Source organism: Podarcis bocagei, assembly GCF_964188305.1.
Source record: "Podarcis bocagei genome assembly, chromosome: 1".
Classification (NCBI taxonomy): domain Eukaryota; kingdom Metazoa; phylum Chordata; class Lepidosauria; order Squamata; family Lacertidae; genus Podarcis; species Podarcis bocagei.
In genome coordinates, this window is record NC_138125.1 from 118,233,565 (window position 1) to 118,257,736 (window position 24,172).

The 24,172-nt window shown below is 42.9% G+C and overlaps 1 protein-coding gene across 9 annotated transcripts in view; it reads left to right on the forward strand.

The window, feature by feature from the left end:
* The window catches only part of PDE11A (phosphodiesterase 11A), a 155,536-nt gene that overhangs the window by 30,403 nt on the left and 100,961 nt on the right, over positions 1-24,172 (forward strand). The window lies entirely within an intron of this gene.

A 24,172-nucleotide genomic window follows, 5' to 3' on the forward strand; every position in this document is an offset into this window, starting at 1 on the left:
CTCTAAATTTCAAAAGGTAAGTACAATTACAGGGGGAAATGAAGTTTAACGGTTTGTTGTTGATTTATGGTCAAGTACAACTTGTTTCTTCTAATCCATTTACACTTTTAACTGGTAAAATCTATTTTCTAAATTCTCAGTATATTTCCATTTCTTTCAGCAGAGCCAGAATGCATCTAATTTTGTGAGTTGATATGTATACTTGAATTAGTTAATAAACGTCAGTTAACACACTGCCTGCTCATTAAATTAGCTATCTCTACTTGCCTATTAATAGCTATACACAGCAATCTGTAATCGCACATAAGAAAAATCTCTGCAGTTGGTATTTATGACTAAAGCAGTCTCCTAGCAGACTCCCTTTGCTTGTAGTGTGTGGGTGTAAGGGGGAAGAAATCAGCCTTCATTCTTGTGTCAACAGTGCGGGGTGTGCAAGAAAGGTGGTGGGAAGCTAATATCTAGAGAATGAGATTATAAAGAGGAGAGAATAAAAGTGATGGATGGAAAATTCAGAGAAAGAATCAAGGTGGAAATGGGTGGTAGGTAAAGGAGAAGAACGGAAGAATAATCGGGAGTCGGGAGTCTGTAATGAGACAAGAGAGAGGACAGTACATAAGTGCAAGATGCTGAAGGGGATAAAAAGACAAATAGGATTCAATTTAAAGAAAGAAAAAGGAAGGGGGAGGAATATGAATGTTGAAACGACGTGCACAAGAAAGTATGTGCTTCTACTAAAACCAGGAGAAGAAAAAGGAGGAGGAGGAGAGAGGGAGAATGGGAGAAATAAGGTGAGCCATAGGAAAATATGGCTGCCCATGAGAGGAAAGCCTTAAAAAATAATAACAACACACATAAAAGGGAAATCAAACATTGTTAGCATTATTGAAGGAATTTATGAAAGGAAACAATGTTATAGAGAAACGTAGCTTTATACATGTGCCGCGCATGTGAAAGAAATTAAAACCCACTGTAGGTGCAGCTGTGTTCTCCCAGGTGAGCGTTCCCAAGATGTAACTTCTCTGCTGACAAAGTTTGTAGTGTGAGGGAAGTGCTAAATGCTGCCCTCACTGGTATCTGTTAAGGAGTAGAAGCCCATTCCCCCACTGAAATTCTTACACCGATTATCACATGATCAGGTGAGTGAGTGAAAGTTCAGGCAGCCAGCAGGCAGCTAGTTGCCAGCTTCCCAAAAAGGAGCAGATGACTTAAAAATGCAATCCTAGAGGCACTTCAGTAGTTTAACACCGTAGTAGTGTTGCTGGGTGGGTATATTTTTCCTTCATGAATGCATAAATTAGTAAGCCTTTCCCAGATGCAGAGTTTGCAAAATATATACTCATGCTCATGGAGATTGAACAAGTTTCCAGATATTATTGTTCAGTTTCCTGACTGTAGAGGATTCCTTGCACCTTGGAATAAAAGCATATAAACTAAAAACGCAGCAAACATCAGACACATACTTTTAACTTTGTGCATTTAGTCAGAGCAATGAAGGGAGAGCTAAATAGCATGATTAAATAAGGCGAGGGGGCCAGCATATTGATTCATCTGCAAATTAAATTATTGTTTTTAATTAGAAGTACACAGTGGCAATATGTATGTACTTAGGTCTTAAAAGAAATGCCTTAATAACAAATAAAATATTTAGCAGCGTGCCGTTGTTCAAGTCCATGCATATAATCACATTAGTGGTGCTTATAAACCGGTAAACTGCCTGTATTTCACAGGTCCAGGTTTTCTGTGTCTCCATTTTTGTGTGTAATCTAGGGCTTCATCCTATGTACATAAGTCCCAGTGAACTCAGATTAATATGTAGAAGATTTGATTGCATGACAACCATGCTAAATTACAGCATTAATTACGATTGCAAAAGTCACACATAGTGAATGGTTTTCCAGTGTGTGGCTAATTTATTTTACTTTTTTTTTAACCCAGAGAGTTTGAGGGGGGGTGCAGTCCAAGGAGATTAATACAGCACAGAAATTGCAGAGTTGAATCCAGCATCCTTTTTCTCACAGTGGCCAACCAGATGCCAGTGAGAAGGTCCATGCAGAGCGTAAACTTGCCACAGGCCTTGGAGTGATAAGCAAGGCCCCCCTCCCCCCACCCAGGACCACCTGCTTTTTTGTTTGAGTTTGTAGCGTTATTCTAACAAGACTCCCAACCTAGGCCTCAGACAAGCTCTGTGGTAAATCCACAAGCAGGACCCAAGTAGAAGAGCACTCTGCTTCCCATGTTTTCCATCAATTTGTATTCAGAAGCATTACTTCTTTTGACCGTGGAGGCAGCGCATAGCCATCATGGCTAGTAGCCACTGATAGCCTTATCTTCCAAGGGAATTTGTCTAATCCTCTTTTAATGTCATCTAAGCTGGTAGCCGGGACGCAGGTGGCGCTGTGGGTTAAACCACAGACCCTAGGACTTGCCGATCAGAAGGTCGGCGGTTCGAATCCCCGCGACGGGGTGAGCTCCCGTCGCTCGGTCCCTGCTCCTGCCAACCTAGCACTTCAAAAGCACGTCAAAGTGCAAGTAGATAAATAGGTACCACTCTGACAGGAAGGTAAACGGTGTTTCCGTGTGCTGCTCTGGTTTCGCCAGAAGCGGCTTAGTCATGCTGGCCACATGACCCGGAAGCTGTACACCGTCTCCCTTGGCCAATAAAGCGAGATGAGCGCCGCAACCCTAGATTCGTCCACGACTGGACATAATGGTTAGGGGTCCCTTTACCTTTAAGCTGGTAGCCATCACTCCCATCACTGGGAGAAAGTTCCATAGTTTATGCATTGCGTGAAGAAGTACTTTTCATTTATCTGTCCTGAATCTCCCAGCATTCAGCTATGTTGGATGTCCACAAGTTCTCGCGTTATGAGAGAGGGAAAGAAACCTTTCTTTAGCCACGTTATTCGTGCCATGCATCATTTTATAAACCTCTGTCACGGGACCTTTTACTTGCCTTTTCACTAAACTGAACTTCAGCTCAACTAGATTAAGCTGAACTAAAGCTGAACAACTCAGTAGCTCAATCTCTTTCCTCAGCTAGCGTCGGTGATTAAGATAGTGTCTAGGACATAACCCATGTCCTTTGTTGGTGTTTGGAACGAAACAGTTTGTCTGCAGCTGGCAAAGTCCTGTTGCCTGTATCCTTTCATTTGTGTGGGTGAAATACAGTGGTACCTCAGCTTAAGTACTTAATTCGTTCCAGAGGTCTGTTCTTAACCTGAAACTGTTCTTGACCTGAAGCACCACTTTAGCTAATGGGGCCTCCTGCTGCCACCGCGCCGCCGGAGCCCGATTTCTGTTCTTATCCTGAAGCAAAGTTCTTAACCTGAAGCACTATTTCTGGGTTAGTGGAGTGTGTAACCTGAAGTGTATGTAACCTGAAGCGTATGTAACGCGAGGTACCACTGTATATGTAAGCTTAAAGCCTCCAAGAAGACTTGAAAAGGAAGAAGAGGCTGGGTGGTTGGGGTGAGTTTAATTCTGTATCCTACCCTTACTTTCTAGACTCTTAAGTAATGTGTATCTTTTACCCTGGGCTAATCATGCAGCACTGGAGAAGAGTAACCGCATCACGTACACTGAGTAAACGATTTGTCAAATTAAGCTATACATGATCATTTCAATATATTGTATGTGTGTTATTGTTGGAAATGTGGGTGTTACTTTGCATTGTTTTTGAAATAGCAGTAAAAAATAATAATAATTCGAAAATGCAATTTCCCACCCTATCATTATTACTTAATTTCCCATCACTGTTTTTGTTTGCTTGCTGTGCACCCCACTGTGAGCAGACAAGTGTTAACATCTGTTTACACATCCCTTAAAAACTACCAGAAAATGGTCACGCCAATAGAACTCTTTCAGCGGGACTCGGTGGGCAGGAGAATTCCATTGCTGTCCTTTCTTTAAAGTGTTTAGCACAACTTATCAACTACATATAGAATCGTGGGCCAATTCAGTATAGAGTACTGTTTATAGTACTGTTTATTTACTTGTATATTGTATGAGCTTGCAGTTATCCGTGTCTGTTAATTTAACAGAGAGCTTTATTCCTAATGTGGAGTCCTGACAGGTGTTTTCTGACATTATGAGTTATGGATAATAACACCAGCAGGTAATGTTGTCAGTACAATAGCCTGTGATCTGTGATGTCTTTTTAACCTTCAGGGTTTTTTTTAGTTCTTTGTTTTTCTCTCAGACAAAAGCTTGTACCATATGGAGACTTGCCATGCCATTGTAATGTCTGCTGTTCACTTATAAGTAGAGCAGTTTTGGAGCAAACAGCTTCATATGTATGGCGCAAACACAATTGTTAATCTACCACCAGGTTCCAACTGCACTGTCGAGGCTCCACCTTTCAGCCCATTAGAACTCTGTCCTGTTCTGCCCAACAAATTCAAACCGCAAAACTCCTTTTAGCTGACTCTGTTCATTCTAAGCTCTGATACTGCATTCCGAATGGTAAAAAAGATAAAGGTAAAGGACCCCTGGACGGTTAAGTCCAGTTAAAGGCGACTATGAGGTGCAGCACTCATCTCGCTTCAGGCTGAGGGAGCCCATGTTTGTCCGCAGGCAGCTTTCCAGGTTGTGTGGCCAGAATGACTAAACCGCTTCTGGTGCAACGGAACACCATGATGAAATCCAGAGCGAACGGAAATGCCGTTTACCTTCCTGCTGCAGTGGTCCCTATTACACTGGTATGCTTTCAAACTGCTAGGTTGGCAGAAGCTGGGACAGAGCAACGGGAGCTCACCCCAATGTGCTGATTCGAACTGCTGACCTTCCAGTCAGCAAGCCCAAGAGGTTCAGTGGTTTAGACCACCGCGCCACCCACTCCCAAACGGTAGATTGCAGGATACAGACCAATTAATTATTTTCATTAAGTTCCTTATCACTTACCAAGTTAGCTAGCCAGCACCTTTATAATAGGACCATTCATGGAAAGACAAACAAATTCTCCATGTAATTGATCAGGCTTGAATAAATCCTGCCCTAGTGTAATCATAGGTTGTGTACTAAGCTGGAGGTGTTAAAGATTTATTTTTTTTGTCTCTGAGCCTACCTATTTATGCCTTTCTGCTTTTGACAAATAAAATCTTTATTTTGGGGCATGAACATTCTGTCTTACCATCACCAAAAGTTAGTGTACGGCATCTTTGTTCCCACTGAAATGCACATTGGGTCCTGCATACCCAAATGCATAATGTAAGGAGGACTTTAGATTAAGAGGGGAGGAGGCAGTGACTAGTAATTGCACGTCAAACATCAATGCAAACGGCCCCTTATGGAACTTTACCTAACCAAAGACAATGGTAAAAGCAATCATAGTTGAACTACTAAATTGATTAAAGTGAACAATACTGTATTGGTAAGCAGTAAGCAAGGAAGTGGAGTTGCTTCTCTCCTAGAGTTCCCAAGAGAACTAGTAAAAGTAATTACTTAATACTATTAAGTTCTGAACTAGCCCTCTGAAAAGGGGGGGAATATTGATTTCCCATTTTCAGCATACCAAAGTAATTTGTAATGCATTTACAACCGTTCTTACAACTTCCTAAACAAGACAGTAAATAGTCTTGCCTCCACAGCATTGCAATCAAGAAACCTCGGTTTGTTAGCTTCTTCTCAACTATTTGCCCTAGTTTTCACTGACGTAATAGATGAAACCTACAGGAAATCATTCCGTTCAAATAGTCTCGTCAGCTGCATTTACTAACAATGTTGGAACAACAAGAATCTGGTTATTTTTGTTATCTAATTATTTTCGAAGCACTACCAAGCAGTGGAAATCATGCTAGATTTCTCTTTGATGGTTGTACTGTTTTGTTTGCAGAAAGGATTACCGCAGAAGTATGGGCATAATTTAATTGGTTGGTATTTAGTTGAATTGGCACATTACACAGTGTGTTCCAAGAGTTTTCATACACGATGTCTAGTAAGAAGTGAAGTCCATGAAATCATGAATGGTGTGGGAAGAGAAATAAGGAACAATAGATTACTATTGTTAAACAATATTGTTAAATTTACACAGTATTGAAGCAAGAGAGGATTTATCTGCACCAGATTTAAAACATGTTTGTTTGCTTTTTTAACATAACACAGTTCATCTGTGGAACTGTCCACCACCAAAAAATATTCAACACTACAGACGCATTCCAAAACGACTCCACAAATTCACTAACTGTTATTTCAGTGTTTCCCAAACTTTTTTGGGCAACGGCACACCTGTTTACTGAAAAAAAATCTCGCGGCACACCACCATTAAAGCCCTGCCCCGTGACGTCAGCGCGCAGCATCACGCCGGGAGGGACGCACGAAAGTGAAAGTTTTTTCCCTCCCCCTTGCCGGGGAACCTCCAAGCTTTGGGGGTGGGAGGAGGCAGCAGAGCGAGGGACTGAGGGACGGCGGCAACTGAGGCGGCGGCGGCTGTTGTGGTGGTGGCGGCGATAGCGGGCGGAGGAGGGGGCGGCGGCGGGGCTTGAGGAGCCGTCGCCGGGAGTTGCTGCAGCTCCTCGAAAGGCTTCTCTCAGCTGCGCTCAATCCGCCTCGGAGAGGATTTCCCCTCCGGTCCCATGCGTTCGTTTGGGGCATCGCTCCGGCTGCTCCCTCTCCTGCCGCGCAGGAGCGATGCCTCTCTCTGGCTCTCCCTCCGCGCAGGCTGAGGGAGGGAGGGAGGTGCGCGTGTGACCCGTCTCTGCTGGGAGACCAAACCCAGCGAGGCAGAGTCGCACGGAGGCGCCCAGGCAGCGCTGCCGGCTGCGAGGAGGAGCGCCAGGCAGCAGCAGGAGGCGCGGCCTCTCCTCGCCGCCGCCGCCCCGCCTCTCGCCGCCCGACTCGCCCGCCTCCCTCCAGGCATCTCGCGGCACACGAGGCAACGTCTCACGGCACACTCGTGTGCCGCGGAACACCGGTTGGGAAACACTGTGTTATTTAATGAGTAACAAGTTGTTTAGAATGTTTCTATACTGTCATAGGCTGGATACCAGTAGATTCTAGGGTGCAGTGTGAGATTGCTTCTAAATAGGATTTTGTTTCAGGAGAGAATAGTTGTGGAATTGCATATCAGGGCTATGTAATACTTTTGCTGCTTGCAGTTAAAGTAGATGAGTGGCCCAGTTTCTCCGAGTGATTGTATTCCTAAACCCTAAACCACTTGATGCCTTCTTCTAGAGACCCAAACTTGGGTCTCCAGCTGTTTTTGAACTACAACTCCCATCATCCCTAGCTAGCAAGACCAGTGGTCAGGGATGATGGGAATTGTAGTCCTAAAACAGCTGGAGACCCAAGTTTGGGAAACAATGTTCTAGAGACTTAGATCTAATACATCTGGCTCTAAACGGTAAGAACATTGTACAGTGGTGCCCCGCAAGACGAAATTAATTCGTTCCGCAATTTTTGTCGTCTAGCGAATTTTTCGTCTTGCGAAGCACGGTTTCCCATAGGAATGCATTGAAAATCAATTAATGCGTTCCTAGGGAAACCGCTTGCCAGGCTGGCGGTGCGGAGAAGGGCTTTTCTCCCCACCGCAAGCCTTCAGGACAGGTACGGGAACAGAGGGGAAGGCGCGCAGCGCTTTCCCTCTGTTCCCGGGGCTTGCGTGGGAGGAGGGTTTTTCCTCCCCACCGCCAACATTCAGAACAGCATTCTGAATGTTGGCGGTGGGAAGGAAAACCCTTCTCCCACCCCAAGTCTTCAGGACAGCCATCCGAAGGCTGGCGCGGGGAGAAGGTCTCTCCGCCGCCCCCCACGCCAGGCTTCGGTGCATCCTTCAGAGGCTGCTGCCATAGTCACGCGTCACTTCTCCAGCTGGGAGAGGGTCGCGGGGCTATGGTTTCTTTAGCCCCGCGCGCGCTCTCCCGGCTGGAGAGGTGACGGGCGCCTATGGAGGTTCCTGCCATATGCGCGCGTCACAACTCCAGCTGGGAGAGGGTCGCGGGGGGCTGGTTTAGCCCCGCGCGCGCTCTCCTGGCTGGAGAGGTGACGGGCGCCTATGGAGGTTCCTATGGAGCTGTTCCTGGAACAGCTTTCCGAAGTGGGGCGGCTGGGGCAGGTGACCCCGCCCCCCGCCCCACTTCGGAACAGCTGCAAAAGACGTCAGGGGGAAGCGGGGAAGCGAAGCGCTTCGCTTCCCGCTTCCCCCGGACCTCTTCTGAAGCAAGGGGCTGGGGGGAGATCGCTATCTCCCCCCATCCCCTTGCTTCAGAAGAGGTCCGGGGGAAGCGGGGAAGCGAAGCGCTTCGCTTCCCCGCTTCCCCCGACGTCTTTTGCAGCAAGGGGCTGCAGGGAGATCGCTATCTCCCCCCAGCCCCTTGCTTCAGAAGAGGTCCGGGGGAAGCGGGGAAGCGAAGCGCTTCGCTTCCCCGCTTCCCCCGGACGTCTTTTGCAGCAAGGGGCTGCAGGGAGATCGCTATCTCCCCGCAGCCCCTTGCTTCAAAAGAGAAGACCCGCTGTCCCCGGGGCAAGCTTCGTTTTGCGAAGCAAGCCCATAGGGGAATTCGTCTTGCGAGGCAAATCGCGGACGAAAAAACCTTTCGTCTAGCGAGTTTTTTGTCTTGCGAGGCGTTCGTCTTGCGGGGCACTACTGTATTTTGCAGGTTGGTTCCGCTATAAATCAGTTGGTATAATGAGATATGTATTGTAAAGCACATCGTTCAGTAAAAGAAGTGCTAGAAAAAATTATAGTAGGAATATTTGTAGGATAAAGGTTATCCAAAATAGTGCTGAAGACCAGGAGTCGGGTGTTGGATGAGACATTGCTGTGAACTGAACAAGTCGTTTAACATTTTCTTCTTTTTGTGTTCCCTGCATATACAAACAGACATAATAAATCTCACTCTTGGATATCACTAGTGTTAAATTATTGTTGGCATCCGGCTGTCTCAGGAGACAATGGAAGAGTGTGCCTTCAGAGGTAAAGTGAAAGTGTTGGAGATTTACAGCACCTGTTGTGGCAGTAGAGACCGATAGGGGAGAGACATGTTTTATTTCAGGTGGGTGTTTGGTTTGTAGGTGTAAGTTTGTTTTGGCTGCTACCGGTGCACCATGAGGTTTCTTCTCTCTGCTTTCCTCCCAGTGTTATTTATGCAGATGATATAAAGTATTTTGAACAGCTTTTATGGGAGCTAGTATCATGGTCCAGAAGAAACTTTAATAGCCAGTGACTTGCTCTTTAATTTTGAATGCATGAGTCACAACCACTTTTTACCTGTGAGATGTTGTTACGTTTAATGAATATGTTCCAGGAAAGGGGGGAAAACAGGTCTAAATGTCTTCCTCTTCTCTGAAATGAATACCACTGTCTTCCTCCCAGGAGCAGTTTAAAGATTAGCTGATGTGTCTGCACAGCATTTTGGAAGCAGACCATCTAAGTGCTCCAGTAAATTGAGTGCCTTGGCTTGTTCAATGCCTCTGTTTTTAGAAAGTTCAGAGGATGTGGCTGGTAGAGGCATACTTTATGGGATGGTTGATGATTGACCATCTGCCCTGAAGCAGGTTTAATCAGGGAATTCAGACCTTTGGAAGAACAGGCTTCATCCTGGGTTCTTCCAGACTTGGACCATTTAGCAGCATCCAGTCATTGCTGTTTTGCTTTAAACTGGAAGTGTAATAGCAACTTTGCAATGGCTACCTGAGTTATTTCCATCCCAGCTGGTCATTGTAAGAACTATAACTTTAAGAACTTGTATATGAAATTGCTTTCCTTCCCCTCCTCCTTCCTCCTCCCTTTTTCTTTTGTGACATAGTTTTTAGGCTGTAAGCCTGAGAGCGTAGACTGCCCTTTCAAGTGTTGTTTAATTGGTATGGAAGACGATGCGGAAGATTATTTTGGCTAAAGAGTGTGGTGAAAATGCTTTAAATATAAAACAAAGAAAATAAGTACAGTTGTACCTTGGATCCCAAACTTGGATCCCACCTTGGTACTTGGACGTTTTGGCTCCTGAACGCCGCAAACCCAGAAGTGAGTGTTCTGGTTTGCCAATATTCTTTGGAACCTCAGCGTCTAACCTGAAGGGGCTTCTGCGGCTTCTGATTGGCTGCAGGAGCTTCCTGCAGCCAATCAGAAGCCGCACTTTGGTTTCCAAACGTTTTGGAAGTTGAACGGACTTCTGTTCGACTTCCAAGATATGACTGTAATTAAAGGGGGGGTGGAGATTGGGCAACATGCTAAAATGTTATACTTTAACAATGTATTGCAGGCGGGCAAGTGCTTAGACTGCATTTCCCCACTAATATTTGGACACAACTACATTTGTGGTGTACAGCCAAGACCTCTGCTTTGTTGATGAATTAACATAATTGTCCTGTTTTGCTGATTTTTTAATTTTAGCAAATTTCTATCACTGACCTTATAGAACATTTCAAAACTTTCTAATTGCTTGCAGCTGTGGCAGAGTGTCATGCAGCTAATGAATAAACAGGAAACAAAAGATGCAGCATGTCAGCTTTGCAATGGCATTTTTTTCAGCCGGAATAAAATAACATTGTCCAGTTATTTCGCCAATTGCTGCCTTGCAAATGACAGCCAATTAAGTTCTGTGTGATTCGTTCTTTTTATGCAGCCACTTACCCGGTTGAAATAAAAACAAAACGTATCGTTACACTTAGCAGTTTTTAACATCACTGGGATTGTGGGAGATGGTGTGTCTCACTGTTTATGACCACATATGCTAACCAAAGGTTTTAGCAATAATATTGTAGGGTTCGCAAATGTGAAAGCGAGCTAATTTATGTCCTGTGGAAAGACAGCTTCTGCAGAGCTTATTAAAATATCTAGGAGCTCCACTAAGTAGAACTGGAAGCCAGGCTATCTTTTCAGAGAGCTGTCTTTGTACATTATAAGATTCCGTATCAAACATTACAGTTCTGAAAGTTGTATTCCCCATACTTTCATTATCCAAGCAAAGACTGAGTTTTTTATGTTGTGTGTGTGTGTTTGATATATAATTGGTCCAGAAATAGTCCATTAATGGTGGATTTATACAGGACCATCCATGCATTATTCCACTTTATTCATTTTTCTGTAATGCTTCCTCATTGTTACCACATTATTACATCTGGAGGGGTACACTTGCATTACAGGGAGCAGGTGGCGCTGTGGTCTAAACCACTGAGCTTCTTGGGCTTGCAGATCAGAAGGTCAGCAGTTCGAGTCCGGGCAACGGGATGAGCTCCTGTTGCTCTGTCCCAACTCCTGCCAATCTAGCAGTTCAAAAGCATATCAGAATGAGTAGATAAATGGGTACTGCTGTGACGGGAAAGTAAACAGCATTTCCATGCATTCTGGCACTCATCATGGTGTCTCGTTGCGCCAAAAGTGGTTTAGTCATGCTGGCTACATAACCCGGAAAGGTCCTTTTCCTTTTCCTTACACTTGTACTATAGCACATCAAAAGTGAGACAAAGTAAAACCCCAAATACCCTGGAGCATTTGTAGTATCAAAAGTTACAGAATTTCAGCAGGAAGCTATGGAGCATCCTTGCCTTCAATTCAGAAAGTTCCCACCGACTCCAACAATATACAGTTAGAAAACGAGAGTTGTAAAATTTGAATTGCGTATGAAATTATTAATGGAAATGAATTGTACATTCTATTCAATAGAAGTTACTGAATTCTGAGCCCTTTCTCACCTGCAGCCCAATTAATTAATTTATATTATTATTAAGGCTGCATGTAGGAGGAAGTGACATAGGATTTTTCTTTAATTGAGGTCACTAGCTACTTTGAAAACCATCTACAGTGACATTGCGTTGTTGGTTTAAAAAAACGAACTCTAATTTAAGTAGAGCAGTTGCATCAAAGCAGAAAATAAGGTTGGTATGCTCATTCTAGCTTCATTTTACGTTCAGCAAATACTGAACTACTACTCTAACCTTAAACATCACACATGGAAACAATACATGGTTTGCCAACTTGAAGACAATGCTCTTTTCTGTAAGGATCCCTCCATAATCCACATTTAAACCCTAGGACATCATGCTGGCTTGTTATTTATGAAATCTAGTTTCTGTAGCTTCTTGTTCCTTTTGACTCTTTTTTTGTTTATTTTAAGTACATAGCAAGCTTAAGGTCAGATGATGAACGTTGAGGTTAAGTTTCATCAGACCTCAGCCAAGCTCATTGTTAGGCTGTGGAGTCCAAGGCCATCTGAGGGTCTGGTTCTAGTCCATGCATGCCAGGATCTAAAGTGCCAGAACTGGATGATGCCATTTCATGGGCTAGTAGTCAGGTTCCAAACCATGTGGGCAAAAAGGAGAGCAAGCCAACGAGTTACTCAGATCAAGGGTGTTACTTCGTTATCAGGGCTGTATACAACCTGATTTGTTTGGATTGGCCTTTAGAGTCTGCTGACAGTATTTAGGCTGATTCTGAAATTTAAAAAACCTGTGGCGCCTCATCTACTTTGTTTATTTAGAAGCCAGAATCCTGGTGGCACAAGAGGTAAGGCACTGGGAGGTTGACTGGTATAGAGCCATGTGCACATGCACAGAGACGATAGAGTATCAACAATAATCAGTGAAATTGGATGATAATTAGCACACTGAGTATGATCTTTACCTGTTTTTGGTATAACAGCAATGCAAGTTTGGTTAAATGCCTCTCATAAAGTTCCCTTATCAAATATCCTATCGTACAATTGAAGTTTTGGCACCAAGAGATCTATGAATGTTTTATGCTACTCTACTGGAAATCCATCTGATCCAGGTATCCTACTATTTGCCATTTTAAAAAGAATGATTTCCTTAATCTCTGCTTTGGAGAGTGGAATTAATAACAACTGGTTTTGTGTATCTTCATGGGTGTCACAGACCAACATGGGCCTCAGTAGTTTCTGCATGTTCCTGTTTCTTAAATGATAGATTTGTTTGTCCGTTCATTCTCTTACATAGAGTTTGTCCTATCAGCAGAAAGGGAATGTTGATAGGTGATGATACGTATGATATAGAGAAAGTGCTTGCGAACAAATTCTTCATAGCATGGCTGAGAGTGGTAGGACCAGTAATGCTTTACTTATTTATTTGAAACATTTATAGCCTACTTTAAAAAAAGAGGTAATATTAGAGAAAGCTAGTTAAAAGAAAAATGAATTACCAGTACAATCACAGCAATAACAATTAAAGTATAACAGATTAAAACAGTGAGCTAGTACTGTATAATACAACATATTGTGTTGCATTCCTATACACACTTACCTGCAGGTTCACCACCTGGGAGATTGGCATCATGGACTGTCTTGTCACATGCTGCAGAAAATTCTGCCACTCTCACACTTTACTGATATATAATAATTCCATGTCGTAAACCACTTTGCAGAAGAGAACAGTATTGACAGCTTATTTTAAATGGCCTGTATTCTGGATCTGTTACATTGAACTTGATAACCATTCCAGACTTTGGGACCACCACCAATGGGCACCAGTTTGATAGATGATGGGACTGGCATGAGGTTTTTGTCCCGATTTCTCAAATAAATGTGAGGAAGGAAGTGCTTCCTCACAGAAGATGAAAGGACAGAGCTGGCGCCCGGGGCTCTTGTGGGACATGACTGCTATGTAACGACAGAAACAAACATTTTAGTGCTCAGTTTTACTAGTGTAGAGTTAAGATGGAAGTGGTTCATGGAGACGTATTAACAATGGCACATATTCCTGCTCCAGAATCTGCCGCTATATGGAGAATTATGACCCACTGTCACAATAATACACTTATGGGGTATTTATTATGCTGACAGCATTCTGAGGAATTCCTTGCGGCAAGACACATATATTTGTTTTTTTCAAGACATCACCATCTTGGGTAGCATAAGTACAGAGAGGAAAATGGTTTGTATTGAGACATCCTCTTTCTATAAAAAACTTGTAGCTGTGAAGGCTGTAATCAGGAAAACACATAATTCATCACACAAGGATTAGTATAGCTTACTATATAAATATGTCCATAGAGGTGACACTGGAGAGAAGTGGATAAATTACCCTTGAACAATAAATACTGTTGGGTATTTTCAAGTAGAGTTGGTTTTTAAAAGCAGGCATCACATAGAGTATCAAAATGTCTGGTCAGATGTGCACCTCCATGGTAGTTCATTACAGTAATTTTGTCCTGAACGCTTAACAGCTGCATCTACTTAGAGGACATGATAAACAATGACAACAGGGTAACGATCATCACAGTGGAATCTCTTAAGCAACAAGTTAAAAGGATTTTCATTTTACAATTGAATAAGAGTGGATTTCTAAATTGTGTTTGCATAGATTAAGTCAAGTGCTTGTGCTTGTTATGCACTGTAATGTAAATAAATTGCCTTGGTGCATAATAATGAAAAGCACATTATTGATGCACATTTGCCTAAATCTGTCAAATTTTAAATTAATCTTTTTCTTATAAGCAGCAACAGGGACCTATCATGTTCTTGTGAAGGGTTCAGAGAAGCTGCTCCATTTATCTGTGAACCCAGCCTATCACTGGAAATTTCTCAAAAATACGGTTTTGGAATTCAAATTATAAGTGATACTCCCATAAATTTCACACTGTCTCATGTAATTTGCTCAGCATGATGGCATTATTATATTCTTTGGGCTCAGCAACCTTTTTGAATCAGTGGGAACATCTGGAATTTTGAGAAGGGCATGTGGGTGCCAGTCACAGAATGTCTGCCTTGAATGTCTGCACAACCCAAAATAGCTGCCACATTTGGAAAAAAAGCAGAAAAATAGACAGGGCCACAAATATATACAGGACTGCCCCCCTTCCATCAGCACCCTGTCGGTCGGTGGGTGGGTGGGTGGGTGGGGGTAGTTTCATTTACATCAGAAACCATTACACTTTCTCACAGAGAGAAGCTTTCCTCTTTTCAGTATGGATGGAAGGATGAGTGTTCATTCCTGGCATCCAAGAAAATGGTTCTGAATTGGAAACAGTGGCGCTATTCTCACAATTTTGAAGACTGTTCAGCTATAAAATTCACCCAGAAATGAAATTAAGTCTTCTATTGCTTCTTTCTCTATGAACATTCATTTTCATTCTTCCCCATGCAGAACATGTTATATGCACCTTCAGTGTAACATTTTTCCTGATTTTACTTTGTAGGTTGGCATTTTAATTCACTCTTAATTTGTAGTTGGTGTGAATGCCTCAAATACGAACTTTGTTGTTGTTGTTTTTTTGCTGTCTTTTGCCTGCCTAAAACAACCATGTAAATGTTCCTAGATCTCCATTAGTGTACCTTAATGCATATTCAGTTCTCTGGAATGTTTGCGTTTCTTTAATTCTGATGTGCCTTAAATGTTATGGGGTGGTTTTCCATAAAATACTCAGAGGAGTTTACTGGATATTAAAACCATGAAAAACTGGAAGCTCAGTAAATGTTAGAAACTGTATTCTAATTACTGCATATAGCAGTACACGTCCTTTTGGACCGATTAAAATGCGATTAAGCAATAGGAGGACTGCAGGATTTTGGGTCTTAGTTGTACAAACAGATATTTTAACGTTCGCTTCTGGTATTTCCCTTATGTTTCCTAGTTTATATAGACAACGGAAATTTGTGCTCTGTTGAGTTTTTATTGTTGTCTGTTTCTGCTGATAATGAAAGTTAGTGAATATCAGCTGCCATGCCTAGTTGGCTGGAACAATCGGATTACACACTCTTGTAGCTCAGCACATCTCTGCTTTGCTGGAGCTACAGCAAGCGAGTTAACATTATAGCTATAGGAGAGGGCTCTGTCCATCCTCACCGCTGATTTAATCAGCGCATAATGCTGGTGGTACCTGATCATTTTTGCTTCCAGTTACTGTGACTGCAGAGCAGCATGAATTGTAAAACTAAGTAAGTGAACCCAGAGGAACCACTTTTCTATGCGGATTCCTCTCCTCCCTGCTTCCTTTTTTTTTTCTACGGCAAAAGCTGAAAGGATCTTAAAAAGCTCAGTTGCACCTTCCAGGCTCATGTCTGCATTGCAGGAGGCATGGAGCTGCATTAACTGCTCAGTGGTGAGCTTTTGGGATGTTTTGCTTGGGGGCGGGGGTGAGAGAAGAGAGAGGCTGTTTCCCCATTAATATAATTCACTCTACAAGCTTGCAGGCGGATTGCCGCCAGCATCAGTCTCTGCTAAAGCTAGACCAAATGAAATGCACACACGCCACATTGGAAATAGCAGGAACCCAAATAGGGAGGTTATCCTGAGGTTGATGGGAGGGAGGAGAGGAATAGTCACCTGACATTTATGGGACAATCATTATAACACTCATTTATTAATTTCCAGATGTATAGACATGTTGCTTGAAGCAAAAGCAGGAAGGCTTGTGGTACCTTTAAGCTGGGATCCCCAGTTATGGTGCCACGGGGCTTGTGCTCCTTCCAATTTTTATTTTTGAATAAGTTTTTTGGCATTTTTGTTGATTGGGAGAGCTGTCTGTTTTCTGTTCTCATTTTCTGAGGGTAGTGCCCACTTTTGTGTTATTTGTTTGGGGACAGGATTTTTGCCTGTTTTGGGAGAGGTTCTGAGCACCACCACTTTATTATTATTATTATTATTATTAGTAGTAGTAGTAGTAGTAGTAGTAGTATTGAAGGGACAGGATACCAAAATCCTGTCTGTAATCACCCCAGGCCTCAAAACTGTCCAAAATTCCTTTTGTCTTCTAAAAATCCAAAACAGCTTTTCTCTGCTTGTCTCTGCTTTTCTCACATGATGCTGTGGCAAAAGGCAAAATTTTAAAAGCTAATGAATAGGCTCTGTTCAAAGCAGGCCTGAGAAGCGAATCTTATCTCATTCTAGTTGCAACATCTTTGGACATGCTGAACCGCTTCTCGTTCCCCTTTCCTGGGAAGGGTGCCAAGAGTCCACAATAGTCCCAAGACAGCTTTCTGTTCATGCTCAGAGGAACTCATGGGGCAGGACTCTGGAAGAAGGCGGAGAAAGGGGGAGGGAACTGGAAAGGGGTATATATGTTTGTGCACATGACTGTGAACTCGTGCATGCTTTTTGTGAGTTATCACACTTGCTCCTTCTACCAGTTCATGGATGGTGGAAATAAAAGCTTTTTCTCCGAAACTATTCCTTGAGTGTCTGTTGACTCCCACTTCCCTTTCCCGGGCGCAATATTTTTCCCACCCGAGGGCAAAGCCTCATAAGGTTACAGTATTAGTATTATTAGTATATATTTATATATACGGCGCTTTTCCCCCTGATGGGAATCAAGGTAGCTTACAGATAGAAATAAGAATCACAAATGATGTTCAGAGCTGCCCATGATATTTCTTCGATTTTCGAACACATCCTTGTGCCCATAAAGGTTGGCTATCCCATGCCTTGAAGACTAGCAAGTTTCAGTGTGCCATAAGCTTTTGTGAACTAGAGACCACTCCATGGATGATGTTTTATATTTCGTTTTATGCTACATTTTGTTAGATTGCTTTATCTGATATTTTGTGTTGAATTGTTTTACGTTTTCTCTTGGCATTCTTTGAGAGGTAAAAAGCACATCGACATAATGGCTGAATATCTTCTGTTAGTCATGCTCAGATTAGGCCCATTGGAATAAATGGAATTTAAAGAAAATCCGCTCGGAGGAATGTACTTGGGGATAAACTGCTTCTGTTTAAATGCGTGCAGCACTATTTGTGCATATATTAGGGGCTTCCATGTGAATTAGCATTTGGTGAATCAGTTTGTTTTCCTTCTATGAAGTTAGTAATTGGGACCAGTGTCTTATAGTGACTAGACCAGAGTGGTTTGGTGTGGGTGTGCAAAATCCAGGTGTGTTTGTGCAAATTCCTATTCCTCAGAGCTACTTACTTCACAGGATTACTGTGAAATTATTCCCTAAGCGACCCCCATGCATCATATATGCAATTCTAAGCTCCTTGGAGGAAGGGGGGAGGAATATAAACGTCAAACAAATGAATAATAAAATAAGAGTAATAAGCACCTAATACTTCATGACTGCAAAAGTTTCATGTTTTTATTGATTAAACTCTCGTTTTTATTGTTTTTTTTGGGGGGTAACAACTTCTGTTCTGCAACTTTCAAAAAGAAGACACTGAATTCTGTAAAGCTTTCTCACAAGTAGTGAAATCTTTCTACTGACCCAGACATTGAGTCAGTTTTGACACAGTTTTTGAAATGTTTTGCTCCCCAACAGTTCTAACTGCAAATCTTGCTACCTTGTGGAAGAGTCATCAACCCTTTATAAATAGAAATCCTATGTCTATAGTGCCATCAAGTGGATGTCAGTCATTATAGCATCAGCATTTTGTATACTTGATACTTCACCGCTGCAGAATTCCACTTGTTCTCACTTCCCCTGATTATCCCCTATCCCAATAACAAGTTACGGAATAGAACAGAACGGTGTTTGTTGCATTACTCCATAGACCATAGCAGAAAATACAAGTTATAGTCTAGTATCTAGCCCTACATACATTAACCTGAAAGGCCAACTGATTTCATTTAACAGTATCTCCATTGAACTTCAATGAACTGTGCCCATTGTACCACTGAGGATATTATTCCATTCAATAACCCCGTATCTATAACTGAAACTCATTTAATCATACTGAAGTGCTTTAGTTTGCTTGGGTTGTTCACTGGGCAACAACGATGAAGCTGAAGGCGTTGTGCAACAGCCCAAATATGGAGAATTATCCGTCCTGTAAATTATCCATCCTTCAAACGTGACCTGAAGGCTGGCATCATTAACCCAGCCATATGGGAATCCCTTGCAGATGATCACAAATGCTTGGAGGTAGACAGTCAGGTTGTGCATCCACAGCAGTGGCCAGAGAAAGAATGACCGCTGGGAGGAATGCAGAGAGAAGAAACGCCATGGTGTACCTGTAAAAGCAAAACCAGACACCATAATCTGCGAAACCTGAAATAAAACACGTTTCTCCCATATCGGACTCTACAGCCACATGCTTCCTCCATTTGAATGCAGCCTACTTTACAAAGTTATGGATTACCTCTGTTGCTTGGTCTACTTTTTTCCCTTTAACTCAGCCCACCACTTGTATGGAAGGTTGTCCATGAGCAAATAAAGTTCTTGACCTGAAAAAGATTTGCCAATCCTGCTCTAGGGAGAGAAACATTTTCTGTCCCTTCAGTTAGTAGAAGACACTGAAGTCATTATTTTACTTCCTTCAGGCTACAAATTCTATGGACATCTAGAAGGACTTTATAATAAAACCGTAAAGCTGCCCTCGCTGCTTGTGATAATACATGAATTTGTTGCCCGAGTGACCTTAACATGTTAAATGTAATAAAGTGTATTTGCTCAAGTTAGATATGAGCTGTTTTTCTTTTGCTTCCTTTTATATAACTTTTAGGTCATGGCAAAATAAGCTGGAGGCGCTAGGCTTAATGAAACTAATTTTATTTGGGAAACTCAAATCTGTGGCTTCATAGGATAAACCATTTTGGTACACAGTTGTTTTCTTCTTGGTTGCAGAAATAACTTTTTGCTCCTGACGCTGCTTTGGTTTGGCTCCTGATTGCCATAGCTAATGAGTTTGTCCGGAACGTAGAGACAGTACAAAATAAGGAAATTTGAAAGTTGTGGGACCTTATTTTCTAGTAAATGAATAGTTGAATGCCCTGCAAAATACAAACTTCCTTTAGAGTGCATTCAGACATGGGGAATACTGTGGGACATGGGGATTTCCTGGTTACAGTGATGATTCTTCTGTCCCGTTTTCTAATGTTCCTTTCACACCGCAGTAAGGTAAAGGTACAGGGACCCCTGACCATTAGGTCCACTCATGACTGACTCTGGGGTTGCGGCGCTCATCTCGCTTTATTGGCCGAGGGAGCCGGCGTACAGCTTCCGGGTCATGTGGCCAGCATGACTAAGCCACTTCTGGTGAACCAGAGTAGCGCATGGAAACGCCGTTTACCTTCCTGCCAGAGCGGTACCTATTTATCTACTTGCACTTTGACGTGCTTTCGAACTGCTAGGTGGGCATGAGCAGGGACCGAGCAATGGGGGTTCACCCCGTTGCGGGGATTCGAACCGCAACCTTCTGATCAGCAAGTCCTAGGTTCTGTGGTTTAATCCACAGCGCCACCCGCGTACCTGTTGTGTTATGGACCAGTGGCTTTTACTGGCATGTTGCACTGAATTTCTTTCACACCAGTGATCACAGGCAACATGGCTGCTTCCTCACACTTTCCACACCTGCATGTTTCTGCTTCCCCTGATGAACCCATGAAAATGGCAGGAAAGAAATCAATGCTGGTATACCACCCCAAATTTTGTTTACTTTCACAGTGTTCTGGGTGAATGCATTGGGAGAGTGCGCAAACAGCGGAAAAGCCAGCAAAGGAACCCGCAGCTCGGTGCATGCAACAGGATGCGCCGTGCAGTGCCCACAACGTTACACGGCGCTCCGGGTGTGGTGCCAAAACAGCTACCATGCAGCTGGGGCAACAGCTGACAGCCGAGTGGAGCAGAGCCCGTCTGAGCCCCGCAGACTGTTCTGTGGGCAGCTTGCTGCGAGTTCAGGGGCGAGCGTTGGAGTCCGGGGAAGAGCCCGCAGCGTTCCGACGGGCTCTGCTCCGCTTGGCTGTTGAGCCCAGCGCCTGGGTGCCATGCTACCCTAGCACCAACGGTTAAGACGGCCCTGAGCATTTTGTATACCAAACACTCTAGTGTGTGAGTTTTGCATATCTGTATTCATGCTCTTTTCCTTCCAGCATTTTTCCAACATTCTTTGAATGTGTGGGTGGCACAGAAGTGGAATCCCGTAAGTAACCAGCTTGTAATAAGGTCTGGACAAACACATGCTTTTTGTGACGGAGCTGTTTTTCAGGGCTCCCGCTTGTATAATCCCATCTTATGTACAGCTGCATTCTGAAGACTCTTTCCAGACCTTATAAAGAACCTGCGATTTATCCAGATTGTGTAGAAGTCAGCCTGTTATTATTTTGGTGTGCAATAGCAGACATTTGTGAAAAGCAGGTTGCAGTTCTTCAAGAATATGGACATAGAAATAGATTGGTTTGCCCTTTCTTTGGCAGATGTTTTGTTTGCATTTGCAGGCACTGGACACTTGCGGTAGTAATACTGCACCAAAAAGCTACATTTGTTGTCTGAGGCAAAACATGCACGAGTACCATGGTGCCTTCTGGGGAGGGCTTTGGGGGCAGACTTCCAGGGTGTCACTCAGAAGAATGGGGAAGAGGTCCTGCAACTGTAGTAGGTGTGGCAAAGCACATTTTGAAGTAGAAACATATAAGTCTATAGAGTTGGATGGGACCTCAAAGGTAAACTATTCCAAGCCCCTACCAATGCAAGAAATATGCACTACCATCAAAAGTGGGGGACAGAAGGCGGCAATACTCCTGCAAGAACATTAAGTCTAAAATCTAAAATGACTTAACTGTAGCAATGTCTGAGCAATTCCAGTGTACAGATATGTAGAGCAGACCTTTTGAAATATGACCAGGACATACATTTCACGTGGTTGCATGTATTTCGTATGCATTCATGTGAGGAGGGAAATGATGCTCATTGTTAATTCGCTAGTTATCAAGCAGTTCATTTGGTAGCTTCAGTACTGGCACCCTGCTAAGCGGAGCCCTGTTTCTACATTTTGCAGGATGTAAGCTGGTAACATTGCTCATAATGTTGTTCTCACAAAATGTTCACTGAGCCATTTGTTCTGTGTTGTTGTTGTTTTTCTCCGAACGTTTCGCCAAATCACCCTGAAGAAAGGGAAGGAAGACAAATAAAGTCACTTGAAGCTGTTGTAAATACACTTCCTGCCCAGTTGTTCAGGAAGGAGCGAAGCATTGCCAATAGCCCTAACGTTTCACAGCCCCTAAATTCAGGCTAACTTCATCCGAGAGCTTTGCATTAGGACGAAACAGGATGTCACTAGCAACAAATCGATGAAGTGGAAGTACTAGGAAGCGTGGGAGGAAGTGATGATGCCCTTTTGGGTTTCATGATACAGAGGCAAGGGGAAGCTGAGTTTAGTCGGACATGCACTCTGTACTTCGAGAAGGCTGATTTTTTATTTTTTTTAAGGAACTACTGGGTGAGATCCTATGGTCAGAAATAATGAAAAGTGAAGTGAGTACAAGATGGATGGGAGTTTCTTAAAGGTGAAATATTGAAAGCGCAAATGCAGACAATTCTAACAAGGAAAACAAGCGGGAGGCATCTAAAGAAACCGGTGTGGCTGCATAAGGAGCTTACAGATCATTTGAGATTTGAGAAGGGCCTGTATGGGCAATGGAAGATGGAGAAATGCTACTTGGTGACAGAGGGAAGGTGGAACTCCTCAACACCTACATTGCCTCTCTCTTCACCCAAAAGGAAAGCAGTGCCCAACCGGCAGGGAGGGAACTGCAGCCCAAGATAGAAGAGGTGGTAAGGAAACACCTAGCTACTTTATCTCCAGGGTCTGATGAGCTACACCCAAGGGTACTAAAGGAGCTTGCGGATGTAATCTCAGAGCCTCTGTCTATAATCCTGGAGAATTCGTGAAGAACAGGTGAGGTCACTGCAGACTGGAGGCGAGGAGCCTAGGAAAGAGGAGACTGAGATGAGATTTGATGGCCTGCAATCTTCAAATATCTAAAGAGCTGTCCCATGGAAGATGAAGCAAGCTTGTTTTCTCTCGCTCCAGGAGGTAGGACCCGAACCAATGGCTTCAAGTGACAAGAAAGGAGATTCCTACTAAAAATCAGGAAGAACTTTCTGGCAGTAAAAGCTGTTTGACAGTGGAACAGACTCCCTCAGAAGGTGGTGAGCTCTCCTTCTTTGGGTGTTTTTAAGCAGAGGTTGGATGGCCATCTGTCAGGGAGTCTTTAGTTGAGATTTATGCATTGCAGGGGGTTGGGCTAGATGACCCTTGGGACCCCTTCCAACTCTGCAGTTCTGTGATGCTGTGATTCAGGATACCCATCAAAAGTACTTTCCCCATAAATGGCATCCCATCCCCACTGGTGCCACGGGATATTTTGGTGCTAGCTCAAGTGCTAACAGATGTTGCAGAGTAGTTGTGTGAGTACCAAAGAAGTACTAAGTGCTCCTTCTGCGCATTGAATCAAGACTAATATATCTGCAATGTGACCCTTCAGTTATTCAGCCTTATATGGTGGGGTGGGCGGGGATAATCTGAGCATCCTAAAGACAATCTGTATGTTAGGACAGCATCATCTTCCCTATGTGGCTTGCCAAAGGACATCCAGTAAATTTGTGGCTGAGATTTGAATGAGGGACATGGAATGGTATATTGTAGTAGGTAAGAGACAATGAATTGGGAAACCTTATGAAAACAGAATACATAAAAAATGCAGCCATATGTTGCTCTTGATACGAAACCAGTAAAGCCTGATTTAGGGCTCATAGGATACAGCTTTAACCACCAGCAGTGGATTATTTTTTGAATAAAAATAGGGGTCTCCCCTGAGAAATATGTTTGCGAAGGACAAACTTCTGTCATGCTCTTATTTGATCAGAGGCCTTGATTGTAAGGGTTTCCAGACACACCGTGCACAGATGCCCAACGCGTAATGTGATTTGGTTGAGTGTTCACACCTAACCATATTGCGATTGATTCTTAGCCTGTGGATTCATGTGCTCAGTAAAGCATTCTGCACTGTTTATATGAACGTGGGCACATGCATGTTTGGACAGTTTAAAACCCAGAATGAATTAAATTTACAAATGATTTCTTTTTAGAAAATATTAATTGTATTTTTGTAGTATTATTTTTTGCTTTTAGAGTTTTTAGTTGTTATAATTATTATTTAATAACAGTCACTGGTGCTACCTATTTCAAAACATGGTCTTCAAATGATCTATCTGTACAAATTGCAGAGGTGGAACTTATGGCAATTGGGGATTTTCTAGCTTTTTAAAAGAGTTCAAGTTTTCTCATTTGTCTTTTGTACACTTGTGCTGATGTAATAGATGCCATATATAAATGCTTTGTGCTTGAATGCTTCCTGTTTAAAATTATTACTGTTGTAATAATCATTATCGTTAAAGTTATTACTGCATCATCACTAACGAAGAACTCTACGTGACCTACAAAACATCTTAATCTTTTAGTTGAAGTGCTTGAATTCATCTGTATTTCATACAGTAGAAAAAGTAAATGAATTTGTATTTATTATGTTTGTTAATACTAAGGAGCACATTTCTTCCATAAATATAAGGAGGTGG